A 17,346-nucleotide genomic window follows, 5' to 3' on the forward strand; every position below is an offset into this window, starting at 1 on the left:
CCCATGAATTGTCAGTTTCCAATATGCGGAAGATTTTTGTATTGACAACATAACAAACTGTCTTGTGGAACCTGTTACTAGGATTCTGGAGTTTTGGGAGCTATGAAGGGACAATAGAGGGTTTTGGAAGCCAGGAAGGAATGAGAAGTAGATTGGGATTGTGGAATAAGCACACTAGCTGGGTTTCCTTGCTAAAATGATCTTCAGTGAAACAGTTAATGTTGACAGTTAAACACCTTACAAATGTCTATGTTACATCTATGCAGTTACTTTTATCAATCAAACTTGTAATCTCTTCAAAGAATGAGATCAGGTTTGTTTGAAAAGACCTATTTTCCATAAAACCAAATTGACTAGCATTAATTACATTCCTATCCTTTAAGTCTTTATCAGTTGAATCCCGTATATTTAGCTTAAAATGTTGCTCTTGAGCAATCTGCTGAGGTTTCAGTATATTCTATGTCATACTGGCATTTGATACCCTTCTAGATTAATTTAAAAGATATAATCTTCAGACGTATTAGTTTTTCCTGGTAATCGTTATTACAGCCCTCCTGGTAATCCACCCCCTTGAGGGGAATAGTTCTGAGCACTGGGAGCCTGTCCACACTCACACTTTAAAGCGCTCAGACTTGCTGCGCTCAGGGGGGTGATTTTTTTACCCCCCTGCCCTCCCCCGAGCCAGCAAGTTAGAGCGCTATAAAATGTAAGTGTAGACAAGCCCTAAATGTCACTTAAAGAAGAGCATTCACAAGGACTTCCTTTAGGTCTAAGCTAATACATACTAGATACACATACACCCAGTGCAGTCTGGCTATGTGACTTCCTTATAATTCATACAGAAAGTTTGTCAATCTTTGATAGTTCTCTTATACGTAGAACTAAAAAGAAAGTAAATTTTGTAATTTATTTTGTTCATGCTTTATTTTTGTATATATGTATAGGCACATTCTTGCACCTCTTGCTGAATCCATGAATAACAGTGTACGTTCTTTGAGTAAAAGCAAAGGACTAATCAGTTTCGCTTTCTAATTCCATGATCTTATGAGATCGTAATGTTCTTTTATTTTGAAAGTAAAGTGGCCATATGATCTGGTGGCTGAATCCTCTCAGATGCCATGGTTATTGGTGTGGCCAAACATGGGACTTGTAGCATCAAAAATGAGAGGCCTCTAATACCTGTTCCATTATTCGGTGTGTCACTCTCCCCAGCTTTCGTGAGCTACAGCTCACTTCATCGGAATGTAGTTCACGAAAGCTTATGCTCTAATAAATTTGTTAGTCTCTAAGGTGCCACAAGTACTCCTTTTCTTTTTACGGATACAGACTAACACGGCTGCTACTCTGAAAAATCTCCCCAGCAGGCTGACAACTCAAGCCAAGGCAGCAGGCTAATTCACTCACATGCGAATAGAAAGAAAAGAAATGTTAAAAGGTCATAGTGTGTTCAAGCTAATTCACTTATTAGAATAGAACAAATGAGGATGTTATCACATTACATATACATGGCATATGCCTGATAATTACATTTGCCCTAAATACTTGAAAACTAGTGAAATGCTAATGTTCTCTTCACTCATCTGAAACTTGTTGATTTACATTGCAGTTAGTTAGCTCTAAATCAAAAGGTGTGTTAGCATTAGGAAGAGAATTTATTTAATATGTAATACTGCATGAAAACTAATGAAGGATTGTTTCTGGCTATCTCTGTTCCTGTAAACTAAGAAAGTTTGTCTGGGGGGTGTATCTAAATGCATTATATATGTGTCTGCAATGGGATTGCCCATAACTGGAACAGAAGCCTTAGAACAGTAAATGATAAGCATGCTAACTTCAAAGCATGGGTCCTTACATTCAACAATGGGAAATCTACAAACCCATGCTGTGGTGGGATTATATGCCAGATTGCTTTCCAGGGAAGACAGCTATCAGAATAAACCCTGGGCATGATCCTGTATCTCTGGACTGATGATTCTGAGCGAATACACACAGGTCCCCAAAGCCATTTTCATAGAAACGTAGGACTGGAAGGGACCTTTGAGAGGTCATCTACTCCAATCCCCTGGATTCGTGGCAGGACTAAGGATTATCTAGACCATGCCTGACAGGTGTTTGTCTAACCTCCTCTTAAAAATCTCCAGTGCCAGAGATTCCACAACCTCTCCAGGCAATCTATTCCAGTGCTTAACCACCCTGACAGTTAGGAAGTTTTTCCTAGTGTCCAACCTAAACCGCCCTTGCTGCAATTTAAGCTCATTGCTTCTTGTACTATCCTGAGAGATTAATTAGAACAATTTACCTCCCTCCTCTTTGTAACAACCTTTTTTGTACTTTAAAACTGCTATATTGTCCCCTCTGTCATCTCTTTTGCAGAGTAAACAAATCCAGTTTTTTCGTCTTCCCTCATAAGTCATGTTTTCTTGACCTTTAATCATTTTTGTTATTCTTCTCTGGACTTTCTCCAGTTTGTCCCGATCTTTCCTGAAATGTGGCACCCAGAACTGGACACAATACTCCAGTTGAGGCCTAATCAACGCAGAATAGAGCAGAGGAATTACTTCTTGTGTCTTGCTTACAACACTCCTGCTAATATATCTCAGAATGATGTTTGCTTTTTAAATTTATTTAGCAACAGTGTTATACTGTTGACTCATATTTAGCTTGTGATCCAGTATGACCTCCCAGACTTCTTTCAGCAGTACTCCTTCTTAGGCAATCATTTCCCATTTTGTATGTATGCAACTGATTGTTCCTTCCTCAATGGAGTACTTATTGAATATCATCTTTATTTACTTCAGACCATTTCTCCAGTTTATCCAGATCATTTTGAAATTTAATCCTCTCCTCCAAAGTACTTGCAACTCCTCCCAGCTTGGTATTGTCTACAAACTGTATACGTGTACTCTCTATGCCATTATCTAAATTATTAATGAAGATATTAAACAGAACCAGAAGTACTGGAACAGGGGACCCGGGGGCCACAGCTCCCCCAGTTTTTAACAGCTGGAAGGGTGAGCAATGCGGGGAGGGGGCAGAGAGGAGTGAGTGGGAAATGGGGTCTTTGGGGGAAGAGGTGGCATGGGAGTGGTGCCTTGGGGAAAAGGGCCAGTGTGAGGGCAGGAGCTTGGGGAGAAGAGGGAATGGCGTCGGGGGGGGGGGGGGAATAACGTAGGGGGTGGGGCTCAGTTAGGGAGCCTGTGGCCTCCCCACTTTTAGGAGGCTTCCGCCACTCTGAACTGGACGCACAACCGATCCCTGCGGGACTGCACTGAATATGCCTTCCAGCTTGCCTATGAACCACTAATATCTACTCTCTGGGAACGGTTTTCCAACCAGTTATGCACCCACCTTATAGTAGCTCCATCGAGGTTGTATTTTCCTAGTTTGTTTATGAGAAGGTCATGCGAGACCGTATCAAAAGCCTGAATAAAGTCAAGATACAACACATCTACCACTCCCCTCCCCCGCCATCCACAAGTGTTACCATGTCAAAGAAAGCTATTAGGTTTTTGGGCAACCGTCAGACTTACAGGTACTGGCAGACATTATATCTCTGTTATCAATTGAACTTACAAACTCTAACCCACCTGTTATACATTTTACTTGCTTTAACCTCTCAATACATCTCCTTTCTTTTCTTAGCTAATAAATCTTTAGTTTATTTTACTAAAGAAATTGGCTGTCAGCATTGTTTTTGGTGTGAGATCTGGCGTATCCATTGACCTGGAATGAGTGACTGACCCTTTGGGGTTGGAAGAACCTAATGTGTGGTGAATTTTGGTTTTAGTAACCTTTCATCATAAAGTTCATTTTGTCTGAATGGTAAAGAGGGGCTGGAGAATTGAAGGGGACTGTCCGTGGCTCCAAGGTAAGACTAACATAGTAGTCCAGGAGTGCACATTTGTTATGGGCTTGGTGAAATCCCCTTCCTTAGAAGTTTTTAAGGTCAGGCTTGACAAAGCCCTGGCTGGGATGATTTAGTTGGGATTGGTCCTGCTCTGGGCAGGGGGTTGGCCTCCAGAGGTCCCTTCCAACTCTGTTATTCTATGATTCTATGAAATCTAATTATAGGATATACCACCAATTTGGGGTGTCTACCTTTTTTGAGAGTCTGACCTGAGATTGGCGCTCTTAACTGTAAGCCATACCGTGACCCAGAGTCTTAACAGAAGTGAGAATTTTCTTTAGATCAGGTAGTAGACTCCTGTATTTTTGGTGCTGGAGGTTCTGGGTTTAATAGATGTTCATGCTCCTGGTGTCTGTATTTACACCATCTTTCTTTGTTATAAATGCATAGCATAAGTACTAAATATTACTTATCTGTCAGGAGTCTTACATCTTGCTATAAAGTACATCTGTTTTAAAAACATGCTTTTTTAGAAAAACCTTTCAATGCTCATCTAGTATAAGCCTCAAACCATTAACTGAATTTAATGTTCATTTAAGGTGCTGGATTGACAGTTATGGAGTCCTCTATTCATAGAACTCATTGCAAACTTCCATCCATTCTAACCCTTCTTTCCCTCTCCTCTGATGGCCCTGCTAACTTATCTTAACCCTGATTTTGGGTTAAGATAAGGGCCATGCTATGTATAAGACTGCAGTGGGACCCAGTTAGAGCTGCTTCCGGGGCTAGCTACATGTGTTCGGCTCAAACAGCAGGCTGCCTCCAGCCCAAGCTTCTCTTTTCCTGAGATGTTCAGATCAACTGTGCAAGATGCCAGTGGATGTCCCCAGCAGATGTCCCCTTCCAAAAGCAATAATGTGACCTTCATGTTTGCCTGGTGGGAAATAAAGGAGGAGTCACCAAGTGAGCAGAACTGTGAACAAATATCGGGAGGGGGGGGGGGGAATAGAAGTGCAGAGTGAGTGTGTGTGTGTGTGAGAGAGAGAAACAAAACAAAAACAAACACAGAACAAAAAGTACAAAGGGGGAGAGAAAATGGACGGAAAGGAAAGGCAGCGACAGCAACATGTGAACTAGGGGTACAGTACAAGAAGACATGGGTGGGAGGAGTGAGAGGATATCTAGCCCCAATCTATTCAAAGGGGAAAGAGTTTGGAAACCACTGACATGGGACATTTCAGGGAGCATGCTTCAAACTTGGAATCTTTAATTAACCTTGCCTGTTGGCAGGTAAGTAAACAATAAATCGTTTGAACCTTCAGCGTGTTTTAAATACAAATATAAGTCTGCACATGGTTGACAGTCTCATCAGAAAGGCCAAAGATGGAATTGACGTGGAGACTGAACTGCACTGTCATCACTGGAGGTGGTCACGTTGGCTGGGTGATAAAGCTTTCATGGTTGCTCTCTGTGTGGCACCTGTTCTCTGCATAAATAGGACTTCAGTCTCCGGGGTGGTCAAGCCAGCATTTTTAAGCTGCACTGAATTAATTTAAAGGCTTTAAAAAAAAACCCCAAAAAACCCAACCTGCTAAAAAGGAGATTCTGGGAGTTGAGAGTAAATGTATCATTTTGTGATTTTTAGAATATATTTAAAGTTTAAATAAAATGTGAAAAATAAAATCTTAGATGTTAGGATTACTACAGCATTTGAAAACAAGTTAATGCAAAAGCTAAAGTGTAATGAGACAAATCCAGAACTAGTGCAATTGTAACGGATTTAAAGGAGATTATAGGATGAATTTGACCCAGTGTATAATACTGAGTTGTACGGTTGTATGTGTTTTAATAACCTCTACCACGCTTTTCTCCCCCCACCCCCTGTTTTGTCTCCACATTTGAAGCCATGGTTACATTCTTGAAGGTGGTGATAATTAATATTGACGCACAATCATTAAGTAAGAAGAGTACTTATTTATAATTTTCACTTTATAGATAAAGGCAGGAAAAATGCTGGTTTTGAGCATATTAGCTGTTGGGATATGAGGTTTACTGATGCTAACGACTTGTAACCACAACTTGTTTCATGCTGCTTATGCAAGTTCATATTTTTGGCTTTCTGGGCTTGCGGCATACTAAGCAGACAGTTTTTTTTTTCTTGTCCTTTTTTGTACATTAGACACTACTGCATTTAGTTTCTCCTAAGAACTAGTCTTTGTATTGGCCACTAGATATAACCGCTCTTTTCAGTTTTACCTTTACTATGTTTTTGTTTGTACAGACTTAAAAATAAAAAATATGCTTTCTTGTCCACCTAGCATGGTCCTTATAAATGCCACAGATGATGTATCTTTCTTGTACCTCCCTTGGTTCATATTGCCCTTCCAAAGTAAAATAAAACCTTGTAAGGGGAGCCATTGGGCAGAGAGTGGCTCCCTAACCAATTTCTATCCTTTATATCGTCTAAACTCTTATTTGTTGCTCTCTCCTTAAAGTTGGTTCTTAGCTGCTGCTGTAGCCGTCAAACACAGATGATGCAGTGGAAGTCGGATATTGAGGGAAGATTTTCTTGTAGAAAAGTATTGATTTCAACCACTCACCTAGGGAGCTGACTCTAATAATTAATCACGAGTGGAGCTAGTGATGCAAATGAGCAGTCTTCTATATCAGCAACAGTAAAGGTTTGTTAAAGTCCCCATCCCCAACAAAAACCTCAGAAATTATTTGATTATGCTTAGAAATAAGACTGCAAAATAGGAGGCAAGCAGTGAAAATCCCTTGCTTAGACTCATATCTCAGACATTTTTTCTTTCCCCATTTGCAGTTACTGAGCAGAGTCACATTTGTACATTATATTCTACCGCATCATATGCGTGCACCTAACTTTGCGAAACTCTAAATCGGCAGCAATTAACATAGTCACATACAGATGCTAAGGAGGCATTTCTGAGATGCTATATGAAGCATGCTGATATGTTGCTTTCTGGTATATCTATATGTAAAGGGACCCTGCATATTTTCTCTGTTTGGTGACCTGTCCATGCTTTGTCCTATTTGTGGAAGACTTGGCAATTCTGTCAAAATGTTTGAAGGACTGGTCATGCAGATCTACAACAGGACAGATTCTGTTTTGCTTTCATCCAGACATACAGGTGTAACTTCTCTAGGTTTCTTTTCAAGCAAACTAATAACCTACAAGGAAGCACTTCTAATAGTGGGTAAAAATAAAGGCAGAACTGCAGTAGAAGTCAGCTGATATCAGCTAAGTCAGCTAAATCACACAGGAAACCTCAAACCCACATCTGCATTTTCTGCTTGTCACTACTTAATCTAAAGGTGTTCTCTATCATTTTCTGACATGTCCTTCTGAGCAGCACTATCACTTGGCCTGTACTAGGAAGATGAATTTGTTAGTTGCATTGAGGAATGTTCTTTGAGTTAGCCTGAATTAGTGTAACTGATGGAGTAGGCAGTCTCCAAACACAGCTTAAAATGTAGCGGTGAGGATGTACAATACCCTTGGTATTTGTGGGTCCTGCATAAATCCGTTTAACTAGGGTAAAGGACTTTATTTTATATAGATTCTTATAAATGTTAAGAGGGCACCTGTTCACATACTGTTAATACCCTTGACATAGCATATTATTTGTGATGTATATAAGTACTGGAATACTATGTAGATTTTTAGTGTCCACATTTTAAAAATGATGTTGAAAAATGGGAGAGGGAGCAGAAAACAGCTACAAAAATGAATTGAGGGCTGAAGAAATGCCTTACAATGAGGGACGTAAAGCTCAATCTGTTTAGTTTATCAAAAATGAGTGAGAGGTGACGTGATTCACAGTGCATAGGTACCTTCACAGGGAGAAAATACTGAGTACTAAAGGGCTCCTCAGTCTAGCAGAGAAAAGGAGCACAGGAACCAATGACTGAAAGCTGAAGTCAAACAAATTCAAATTGGAAATGAGTCACAAATGTTTAAGAGGATGATAAGCCATTGGAACAAACTATGAAGAGAAGTGATGATGTCTTCAAATCAACACTGGATGCTTTTCTGGTAGACGTACTTCAGTCAAATACAAGTTTTACTGGGCTCAGTATAGGGGTTACTGGGTGAAATTGAATGGCCTGTGATATACAAGAGGTCAGTGGATGATCGAATGATCCTTTCAGGCCTTAAAGTCTATGAATAAGTTAATTGTAGCAGTAGAGTTCAGTATAATAGCCATCACCACCAGCACACCATGCAATTTAATCTCCTCTCCCTCCAACAATTCTCCTCCCTTACAATTTCCAATCCACTGCACTCCCATTTTCAGATGCTTGTGGAAAAAAGGGGAGCTTTGCAATGTGGCTGGAAGGTGACTGGACTATTTCAGATTAAGTGTTGGGGGCGTGGTGCAAGGTGATCTGGTTCTGGCTGAAAGCAGAATCTGCATTTGACCACTTTGCTGTTTTCTGTGTAATTTGAATTGTAGCCTTGCTCATCTGTCTCACTAGCTATACTGAATTATCCTCTTTGGCTTTGTTTTAAGGGGAAAAATAGGGTACGTTTGCCATCATATTAGCTCAGTTGAGTTAGCTTAACATAAGTGAAAAACCTTGTTAAAATTCAGGCTTTTCAGTTGCTTTATGCAAACCCGACGGAAATATCATGATGGAAAAAACACACCCTTTTTGCCCATCAGGACCTACACACACCCAGTAGCTTACAGAGTATCTTTTATTGTGCGTTGTCCCTCACTCACAGAAGTACTGGAAGGGTTAGGCTATAACTAATAACTAGAATTTTTAAAAATGTAAGCGTTAAGGAAGATGTGTAGAAAGAGTACTACAAAATAAGCAAAGGGCTTTTGCATGTTGACATGAAGTGATATTTGAGGAAAGGAACCAGTCTGTCTGCCTGATCTGGATGCCCCTTGAACTGATAATGGTTTTGCATTTCTTTAATGCCTTTCAACATTCAGATAGTTCCATAACCTCTTTGAGACAGGTGAAGGATATAGAGGGATCCCTTGACCTATTGCTGAAATGCAGCCACTGTTAACAGTACACAGCAACACTATGCAAACACTTAGGGCAGGCAGTGAAATACATTACTGTATCCAGATGGAACTGTAGTGGGAATTCAGGGGAATTTGGCCAGGACACTGAGAGGCAAAACAAATAGTAAATATAAAATATGCATATGGGCTCTTTAATGACCACAGGTAGTGATAACCTCAGTTTTACTCAGCTCATTGAATAAAATCGTGATCCCCTTAATATCATCCTGGGACAATGATTCATTATTGAGCTTGAGGGAAGAATTCTATCTACTACTGTAAACTGCCAGGGCTATTTTCTGTAGCATCCAGATGTTCAATGGAGACCTCCCATCCAAGGCATTTTTCTCCTTTACAGTGACATTCATGAGTCAACAGCTTCGGCAGCTGAAGAATTCCATTAGGATCCTTACCAGTCCTGTTGCTTACAGATTGTAAATGAATAGAAACATGGGTGGTTCTTCAAATTACTGTCCACATGGATTCCACATTTGAGGCTCATGTGTGTGAGATTGGAGTCTTTTGGCCTGCAGTGTCCATTAGAGCTGTGCCTATGGCCTAGATGTCCTTGCACGCCCCACCCAAGAGCATGAAGTGCTGAGTGAGTCTGACTTTCCCTCAGTTCCTCCTTGCTGCCGGTGGCAGTGAGACAGAATCCTTGCTGTGTCCTCCTGCTGCTTTGCATGCCATGCTGGTTTACTGGTCTTGTTGCTCGTTGGTAACACTGACACCCACTCACCAAATTTCTTATTTTAGTCAGGTTCTGGTTTTTAGGCTAGGAACCCCAACCCCTCTCTCCCCTGATACCGAGGCTCTATCAAAATGGCAGAGGCAAAATCTCTGGGATTAAGAACCTGCCCCTGATCTGACAGTTCAATGCCACTCAGTGATGGGCACTCTCAGTGCCTGTTTTGTTTGGGAGGGATGTTTTCTTGCACTTTGTACCATACGTACATACCTCTGACAGACAGGAAGGAGCAGTGCTCCAGAATTGAGCTGCTAAGGCATAGGAGAAACTGTAGGCCAAGTGGAATGGGGTGTGTGACCCTAAGAGCATTCCAGGGCCAGGGGCTCACTGACATCAGGTTTCAGCAGGCCTGACCAATTTAGTGAACCCCAACTCTCTAGGGTTACAATCTGTATCTAAAAGGTGTCAAGTAATATGTTGTTGGAAAGCTAATAACTCACAGATCATTAATATTCTTGCATAATCTATGTATGCAGTGTGTGTTAAAAGTTATGGGTATATGGTGCTGGGGTCAGAGTTGCTGCAGCGATAAGACACTCAGTGCATGGAAGCCAGGTTAGGGCTGTTGTACTGTAGGCGGGCTGCTGGCATCAGTAGCCAATCCAGGGATGCACAGCACACAGAGACTTAGGCTTGCTTGTTGCTGACTCTGAATGTCCCAGGCAGGCATAGTAGTAAAGCTTTTTAAGGCACATTAGGGTTATGGGGCAGGCAGTGACACAACTGCTCACTGGTCTGGATTGCACCCCCAGAATGTTACAGGTGGAGGGGAGAGAACAGTGGTGGCACAAACTTTTTGAGACTGGTATCCAAAATCAATTGTTTGATTATTATGTGGGCCATGAAAGCTTAGAGAGAGGTTACTGAGATGTGTATTTAGTGGTCTACTTGTACCATCATAAGAACATAAAAACGGTCATACTGGGTCAGACCAAAAGTCCATCTAGCCCAGTATGCTGTCTTCTGACAGTGACCAATGTCAGGTGCCCCAGAGGGAATGAACAGAACAGGGAATCATCAAGTGATCCATCCCCTGTTGCCCATTCCCAGCTTCTGGCAAACCGAGGCTAGGGACAGTTTGGGTATCGCTTGAATGTTTCTCTTAAGCAGCCACCACACAGCAGAAAGAGAGAATCCAACAACTTTATCTGATTAGTAAAATCTCTGAGATGTGGTAGTCTTGAAAAAACTTTAAAATATCAACTTGAACATCACATTTCTGTTTAGAAAACTTTGTACCTGCTGCTGTTGCAAGTAAGACTTAATATTACTGTGACTGAGAGAAATTAGCAAAAAACATTATTTTTTGAGTTTTTCCCCTGTTTAGTCAGTCAGCTTCTTTGTGGCTGAAAAGACCTTCCTCAACAACAAGAAGGGAGCAGAACAGCTATTTCAATCTTAAAAAATTTAGGGCCACGCTATTTAAAAAATGTTTAGTGAGAAACTTTTTTTTAAAAAAAGCTTCAATTAGTTACATAAATATTAACGTTATTAGCCACATGGAAACTTTTCTAATTGTTTGACCTTTTAAAACTTCCTATGCTAAATTGTTGGTGTATTGCAGTTAAATAGGGTACTTAATTACAAGATAATAAAGGTGTTCAGAGACTACGGGCTTGTCTACATTGGCACTTTACAGCACTGCAACTTTCTCGCTTGGGGTGTGAAAAAACACCCCTCTGAGCGCTGCAAGTTTCAGCGCTGTACAGTGCCAATGTAGACAGTGCATCAGTGCTGGGAGCTCTTCCCCTTGTGGAGGTGGGTTTTTTAAGCTGCAACTACACAAGCCACGTTAAAGTGAAGACGTGCCCGTAGGCTAACAGCCAAGACGGAATAAACTAGATAGTGACTGCACTTCTGGTTGATTGCAGTGATTTCTTCTTTTTTTTTTTGGTCATTTGTGAAGTGTCGGGCCTTGCTTTCCTTCTGGATGAAAGGGCTATGTCAACGTGAGTCGTCATTATAGAATCATAGAATCATAGAATATAAGGGTTGGAAGGGACCCCAGAAGGTCATCTAGTCCAACCCCCTGCTCGAAGCAGGACCAATTCCCAGTTAAATCATCCCAGCCAGGGCTTTGTCAAGCCTGACCTTAAAAACCTCAAAGGAAGGAGATTCTACCACCTCCCTAGGTAACGCATTCCAGTGTTTCACCACCCTCTTAGTGAAAAAGTTTTTCCTAATATCCAATCTAAACCTCCCCCACTGCAACTTGAGACCATTACTCCTCGTTCTGTCATCTGCTACCATTGAGAACAGTCTAGAGCCATCCTCTTTGGAACCCCCTTTCAGGTAGTTGAAAGCAGCTATCAAATCCCCCTTCATTCTTCTCTTCTGGAGGCTAAACAATCCCAGCTCCCTCAGCCTCTCCTCATAACTCATGTGTTCCAGACCCCTAATCATTTTTGTTGCCCTTCGCTGGACTCTCTCCAATTTATCCACATCCTTCTTGAAGTGTGGGGCCCAAAACTGGACACAGTACTCCAGATGAGGCCTCACCAATGTCGAATAGAGGGGAACGATCACGTCCCTCGATCTGCTCGCTATGCCCCTACTTATACATCCCAAAATGCCATTGGCCTTCTTGGCAACAAGGGCACACTGCTGACTCATATCCAGCTTCTCATCCACTGTCACCCCTAGGTCCTTTTCCGCAGAACTGCTGCCTAGCCATTCGGTCCCTAGTCTGTAGCGGTGCATTGGGTTCTTCCATCCTAAGTGCAGGACCCTGCACTTATCCTTATTGAACCTCATCAGATTTCTTTTGGCCCAATCCTCCAATTTGTCTAGGTCCCTCTGTATCCTATCCCTGCCCTCCAGCGTATCTACCATTCCTCCCAGTTTAGTATCATCCGCAAATTTGCTGAGAGTGCAATCCACACCATCCTCCAGATCATTTATGAAGATATTGAACAAAACCGGCCCCAGGACCGACCCTTGGGGCACTCCACTTGATACCGGCTGCCAACTAGACATGGAGCCATTGATCACTACCCGTTGAGCCCGACAATCTAGCCAGCTTTCTACCCACCTTATAGTGCATTCTTCCAGCCCATACTTCCTTAACTTGCTGACAAGAATACTGTGGGAGACCGTGTCAAAAGCTTTGCTAAAGTCAAGAAACAATACATCCACTGCTTTCCCTTCATCCACAGAACCAGTAATCTCATCATAAAAGGCGATTAGATTAGTCAGGCATGACCTTCCCTTGGTGAATCCATGCTGGCTGTTCCTGATCACTTTCCTCTCATGCAAGTGCTTCAGGATTGATTCTTTGAGGACCTGCTCCATGATTTTTCCAGGGACTGAGGTGAGGCTGATTGGCCTGTAGTTCCCAGGATCCTCCTTCTTCCCTTTTTTAAAGATTGGCACTACGTTAGCCTTTTTCCAGTCATCCGGGACTTCCCCCGTTCGCCACGAGTTTTCAAAGATAATGGTCAATGGCTCTGCAATCACAGCCGCCAATTCCTTCAGCACTCTCGGATGCAACTCGTCCGGCCCCATGGACTTGTGCACGTCCAGCTTTTCTAAATAGTCCCTAACCACCTCTATCTCCACAGAGGGCTGGCCATCTCTTCCCCATTTTGTGATGCCCAGCGCAGCAGTCTGGGAGCTGACCTTGTTAGTGAAAACAGAGGCAAAAAAAGCATTGAGTACATTAGCTTTTTCCACATCCTCTGTCACTAGGTTGCCTCCCTCATTCAGTAAGGGGCCCACACTTTCCTTGGCTTTCTTCTTGTTGCCAACATACCTGAAGAAACCCTTCTTGTTACTCTTGACATCTCTGGCTAGCTGCAGCTCTAGGTGCGATTTGGCCCTCCTGATTTCATTCCTACATGCCCGAGCAATATTTTTATACTCTTCCCTGGTCATATGTCCAACCTTCCACTTCTTGTAAGCCTCTTTTTTATGTTTAAGATCCGCTAGGATTTCACCATTAAGCCAAGCTGGTCGCCTGCCATATTTACTATTCTTTCGACTCATCGGGATGGTTTGTCCCTGTAACCTCAACAGGGATTCCTTGAAATACAGCCAGCTCTCCTGGACTCCTTTTCCCTTCAAGTTAGTCCCCCAGGGGATCCTGGCCATCCGTTCCCTGAGGGAGTCGAAGTCTGCTTTCCTGAAGTCCAGGGTCCGTATCGTGCTGCTTACCTTTCTTCCCTGCGTCAGGATCCTGAACTCAACCAACTCATGGTCACTGCCTCCCAGATTCCCATCCACTTTTGCTTCCCCCACTAATTCTACCCAGTTTGTGAGCAGCAGGTCAAGAAAAGCGCCCCCCCCTAGTTGGCTCCTCTAGCACTTGCGCCAGGAAATCATTATAATATCATTGTGTGGTTTTCCAGTAGAAAAGCAGGTGGCAAGACTACACTGGCATGAAAATATGTCTCTTTCGTCTTAGACCTCACAACATTTCAAGCACATTTAAAATGATCTGTGAGCTTTCTGTTCTGGATGAAGATATGCTGGGCTGGTTGCACTGGGATTTTCTGATTTTTGCCAGCTGGCAAAACATTCATGTTTATGTAAGCCCTTTCACAGCAGGGTACTGAGGGAAAGGTGCAGGGTTCCTGTTATTCATATAAGTGGGACACGCTGGCATACTTCCAATATTAATGTGAGTGACCTTATGGACGAGAGTACATAGCACAGGAGGATCGCTGTGATGGACCTATTATGTGGGAATTTTTAGTTTGTTTCTTGTAGTGACAATAGAACAGAGAAATAGGATGCCTCTCAAATGGTGGATTTTAATGGTTTGTGGCTAGTGCCTATCTGTGTGCAAAAGTGATAGAGCATGTTTGTGTGATTGACGAATATATCAAGTATAGAAAAGAAAAGTTCAAAAACTATTGTGGATGTAGTAAATTGAAACCCTCTCCTTTTCCATCCCAAATGCTTAGGATATACTTTGACCTGGACAGTGGATGTGAAGAAGCTGGGAGGCGAGGAGAGAATTCCAAATTGCTTCTATTTAAAACTCTAGCCATCTTCTGTCAGTCAGGTCCAGCTTTCTGTCATCAGCAGATGAGTAGTTCTTTTTCTCTTTTCTGAATTGCTTGATTAGGCCTTCTATTTGTTGGACTGTTGTGGGCAGGTGAGTGTTTGAAGAAATGGTAAAGGTTAGTGAGAGGACTGATAGAAACTGGTCTTGGTGTGTTTGATCATCTCGAGACAGCTGATTGTGTCGGTGGGCACGCATGTGTGTTGGAAAGATGAATGTTACAGGGACATTGATCTGAGCTCATGTAGACTGTCTGCATCAGTGTGGTGGTGGTAATACACTTTTTTCCATCTGTTCCCAGTGTGCAGTACAGTGCACTGGAAGATACTGTCCCAAGATGTTTCATGGGATGTACGGTAACTCCAGATGTTTATAACATTGGGAGTTGTGTGGCTAAATTGTGGCTCTCCATCAAGAACACTAACTAACTTGGAGGCTGTATCATAAAAATACTTAACATAAAATTGTGTTAAGAAATTTATTTATAACTTCTTAAAATTAAAATGTCATTGTGGCACTATAGAAAGGTCTTCAGGAAGATGCAAATTTAGATGCATCAGTTCTACTATCAGTTACATGATTTTTATAACAAAATTGGGTACAAAGGAATGGCAATCTTCTTCTCTCATCTGAGGCTCTGGCGAAATCCTAAATCTGTATTTGTGATATCAGTCACTTCTGTAGCAATGGACTGGTATCCTAAACACAGGATCGTGATTTCACTGCAGGCTCAAAGAGGAAGGAGAAGCTTCTTAAAAAAAACACACAAATGTTTTCAATGATTAAAAAGGAATGCAGGGGAAATGCTTTCAAAGCAAAACTTTTTTTGATAGAAATGTTTCCTCTTTACATTCCCCATGCAGATTCTGAAAAGGAGATCAACAAATAAACTATTTTGGGGGCACCTCATGACTAACAAGTTTTGTATGCAATGGAGAGAGATGATGGTGTGCATTTGAGGCCAAATCTTGTGCTGTGACCTATTAGAGAAGGGATAGCTTGTGTGTTCTCTTATCAAAGTACTGGTGCAGAAACTCAGCTGTTTTAACTTTTATTAATCTTAGAAAATTTCTGTAGCTTATGTAAATACCGTAATAATATTATAAACATTTTGGTTATACGTTATAAAACCAGAGCAATCAAGGGAATATTTAGCAGATGCTTTAACCTGGGTGGTGAGATGATACTGAGTAGTACATGCAAAAAGAAAAGGAGTACTTGTGGCACCTTAGAGACTAACCAATTTATTTGAGCATGAGCTTTCGTGAGCTACAGCTCACTTCATCAGATGAAGTGAGCTGTAGCTCACGAAAGCTCATGCTCAAATAAATTGGTTAGTCTCTAAGGTGCCACAAGTACTCCTTTTCTTTTTGCGAATACAGACTAACACGGCTGTTCCTCTGAAACCTGAGTAGTACATGGACATCTTCAGAGTGCTCCACAAATGTAAAGTTCTCAACACCCTGGGCAGGTAGGTAAGTTTAATCATCTTTGTTTTATAGATGGGGAGACTGAAGTGTAGAGGTGAAGTGACTTGCCCAGAACTACTCAGTGAGTTAGTGACAGAGCTGACATTAGAATTTGGGAATTGACTCTCAGCCCTATGCTGTCTCAGCACACCTTGTTGCTTTCCTTATCTTGGCTTTGTCATGACTTTTATACCACAATGAAAAACTAAACTAACTCTCTGGGTTTCTTTTCTACTCCCACACCCCTCCCAATTGCCACTACTGAGTCTGAATCTGAGTTTGCTCATAAGTCTTTCAGGGCAGTTTTATGTAGAACATTCTGCTGAATTAGGTATAAGATTAACTCCTACCCCCACTCCCAGTCTGGAACAATAGCCCTCTGATCGAACTGTGTGTTTTCTCTCAAAATAAGACACTAGTCCCTTTTTGCTTTCTTCATTTGACCAAGAACAAGCTATTGAAGGGGAAATATGCACAGTTCTGTATCAATAAATTAATTGTAAAAAAAACCAACCCCATACCTACTGTATTGTGGGCTCTTGGTTCTAAATTTACAGTGCCTACTGGAGACAAATGTAACACTAACAGAAAAATGAAGTATTTTTTTTTAAAGCATATAATGAATAGATTTACAAAGTAATAGAAATTTTATTTCTTTTTCATTAGTTGTAAAATTTAATTTGGTTTGCCAAAGAAATATTGGGTAAAACTTATTTGTCCTTAGGTGTAGAATATATCACAGTAATTGTAAACTCACTGCTTTGCAGAACCAGCTATATGAAGTAACATTCAAGTTGTCAGACATGGCTTTTGGCTTAGTTCCTAATAACCAGCCTGCGTGGTACTGGAGCAGTGGGCAGCCCGCGGGTTGCATCCTGCCCGTCAAGGTAATCTGCTGGCGGGCCACGAGACCGTTTGTTTACATTAACTATCCGCAGGCATGGCCGCCCGCAGCTCCCAGTGGCCGGGAACAGGGAATCGGGGCCACTCGAAGCTGCGGACAGTCAATGTAAACAAACTGTCGTGGCCTGCCATCAGATTACGCTGATGGGCAGCTTGCGACCTGTGGGCTGCGCACCACTGCTCCAGTACCACACAGACTGATTATCTGAAGGTGAAACTGATTTTCATTTCCCAACCTGAGACAGATGTGAAAAGTAGAAAGCATAAATGATGACAAATGAATTGGATTGCTAGCATTTGCTCTTAATATCTGTTGTGTAGTGACACAG

At 41.8% G+C, this 17,346-nt stretch overlaps 1 protein-coding gene across 2 annotated transcripts in view; it reads left to right on the forward strand.

Moving 5' to 3' along the window:
• The window catches only part of TESK2 (testis associated actin remodelling kinase 2), a 124,621-nt gene that overhangs the window by 19,621 nt on the left and 87,654 nt on the right, over positions 1-17,346 (forward strand). The gene's annotated exons all lie outside the window — the stretch shown is intronic.

Source organism: Caretta caretta, chromosome 8, assembly GCF_965140235.1.
Source record: "Caretta caretta isolate rCarCar2 chromosome 8, rCarCar1.hap1, whole genome shotgun sequence".
Classification (NCBI taxonomy): Eukaryota; Metazoa; Chordata; order Testudines; family Cheloniidae; genus Caretta; species Caretta caretta.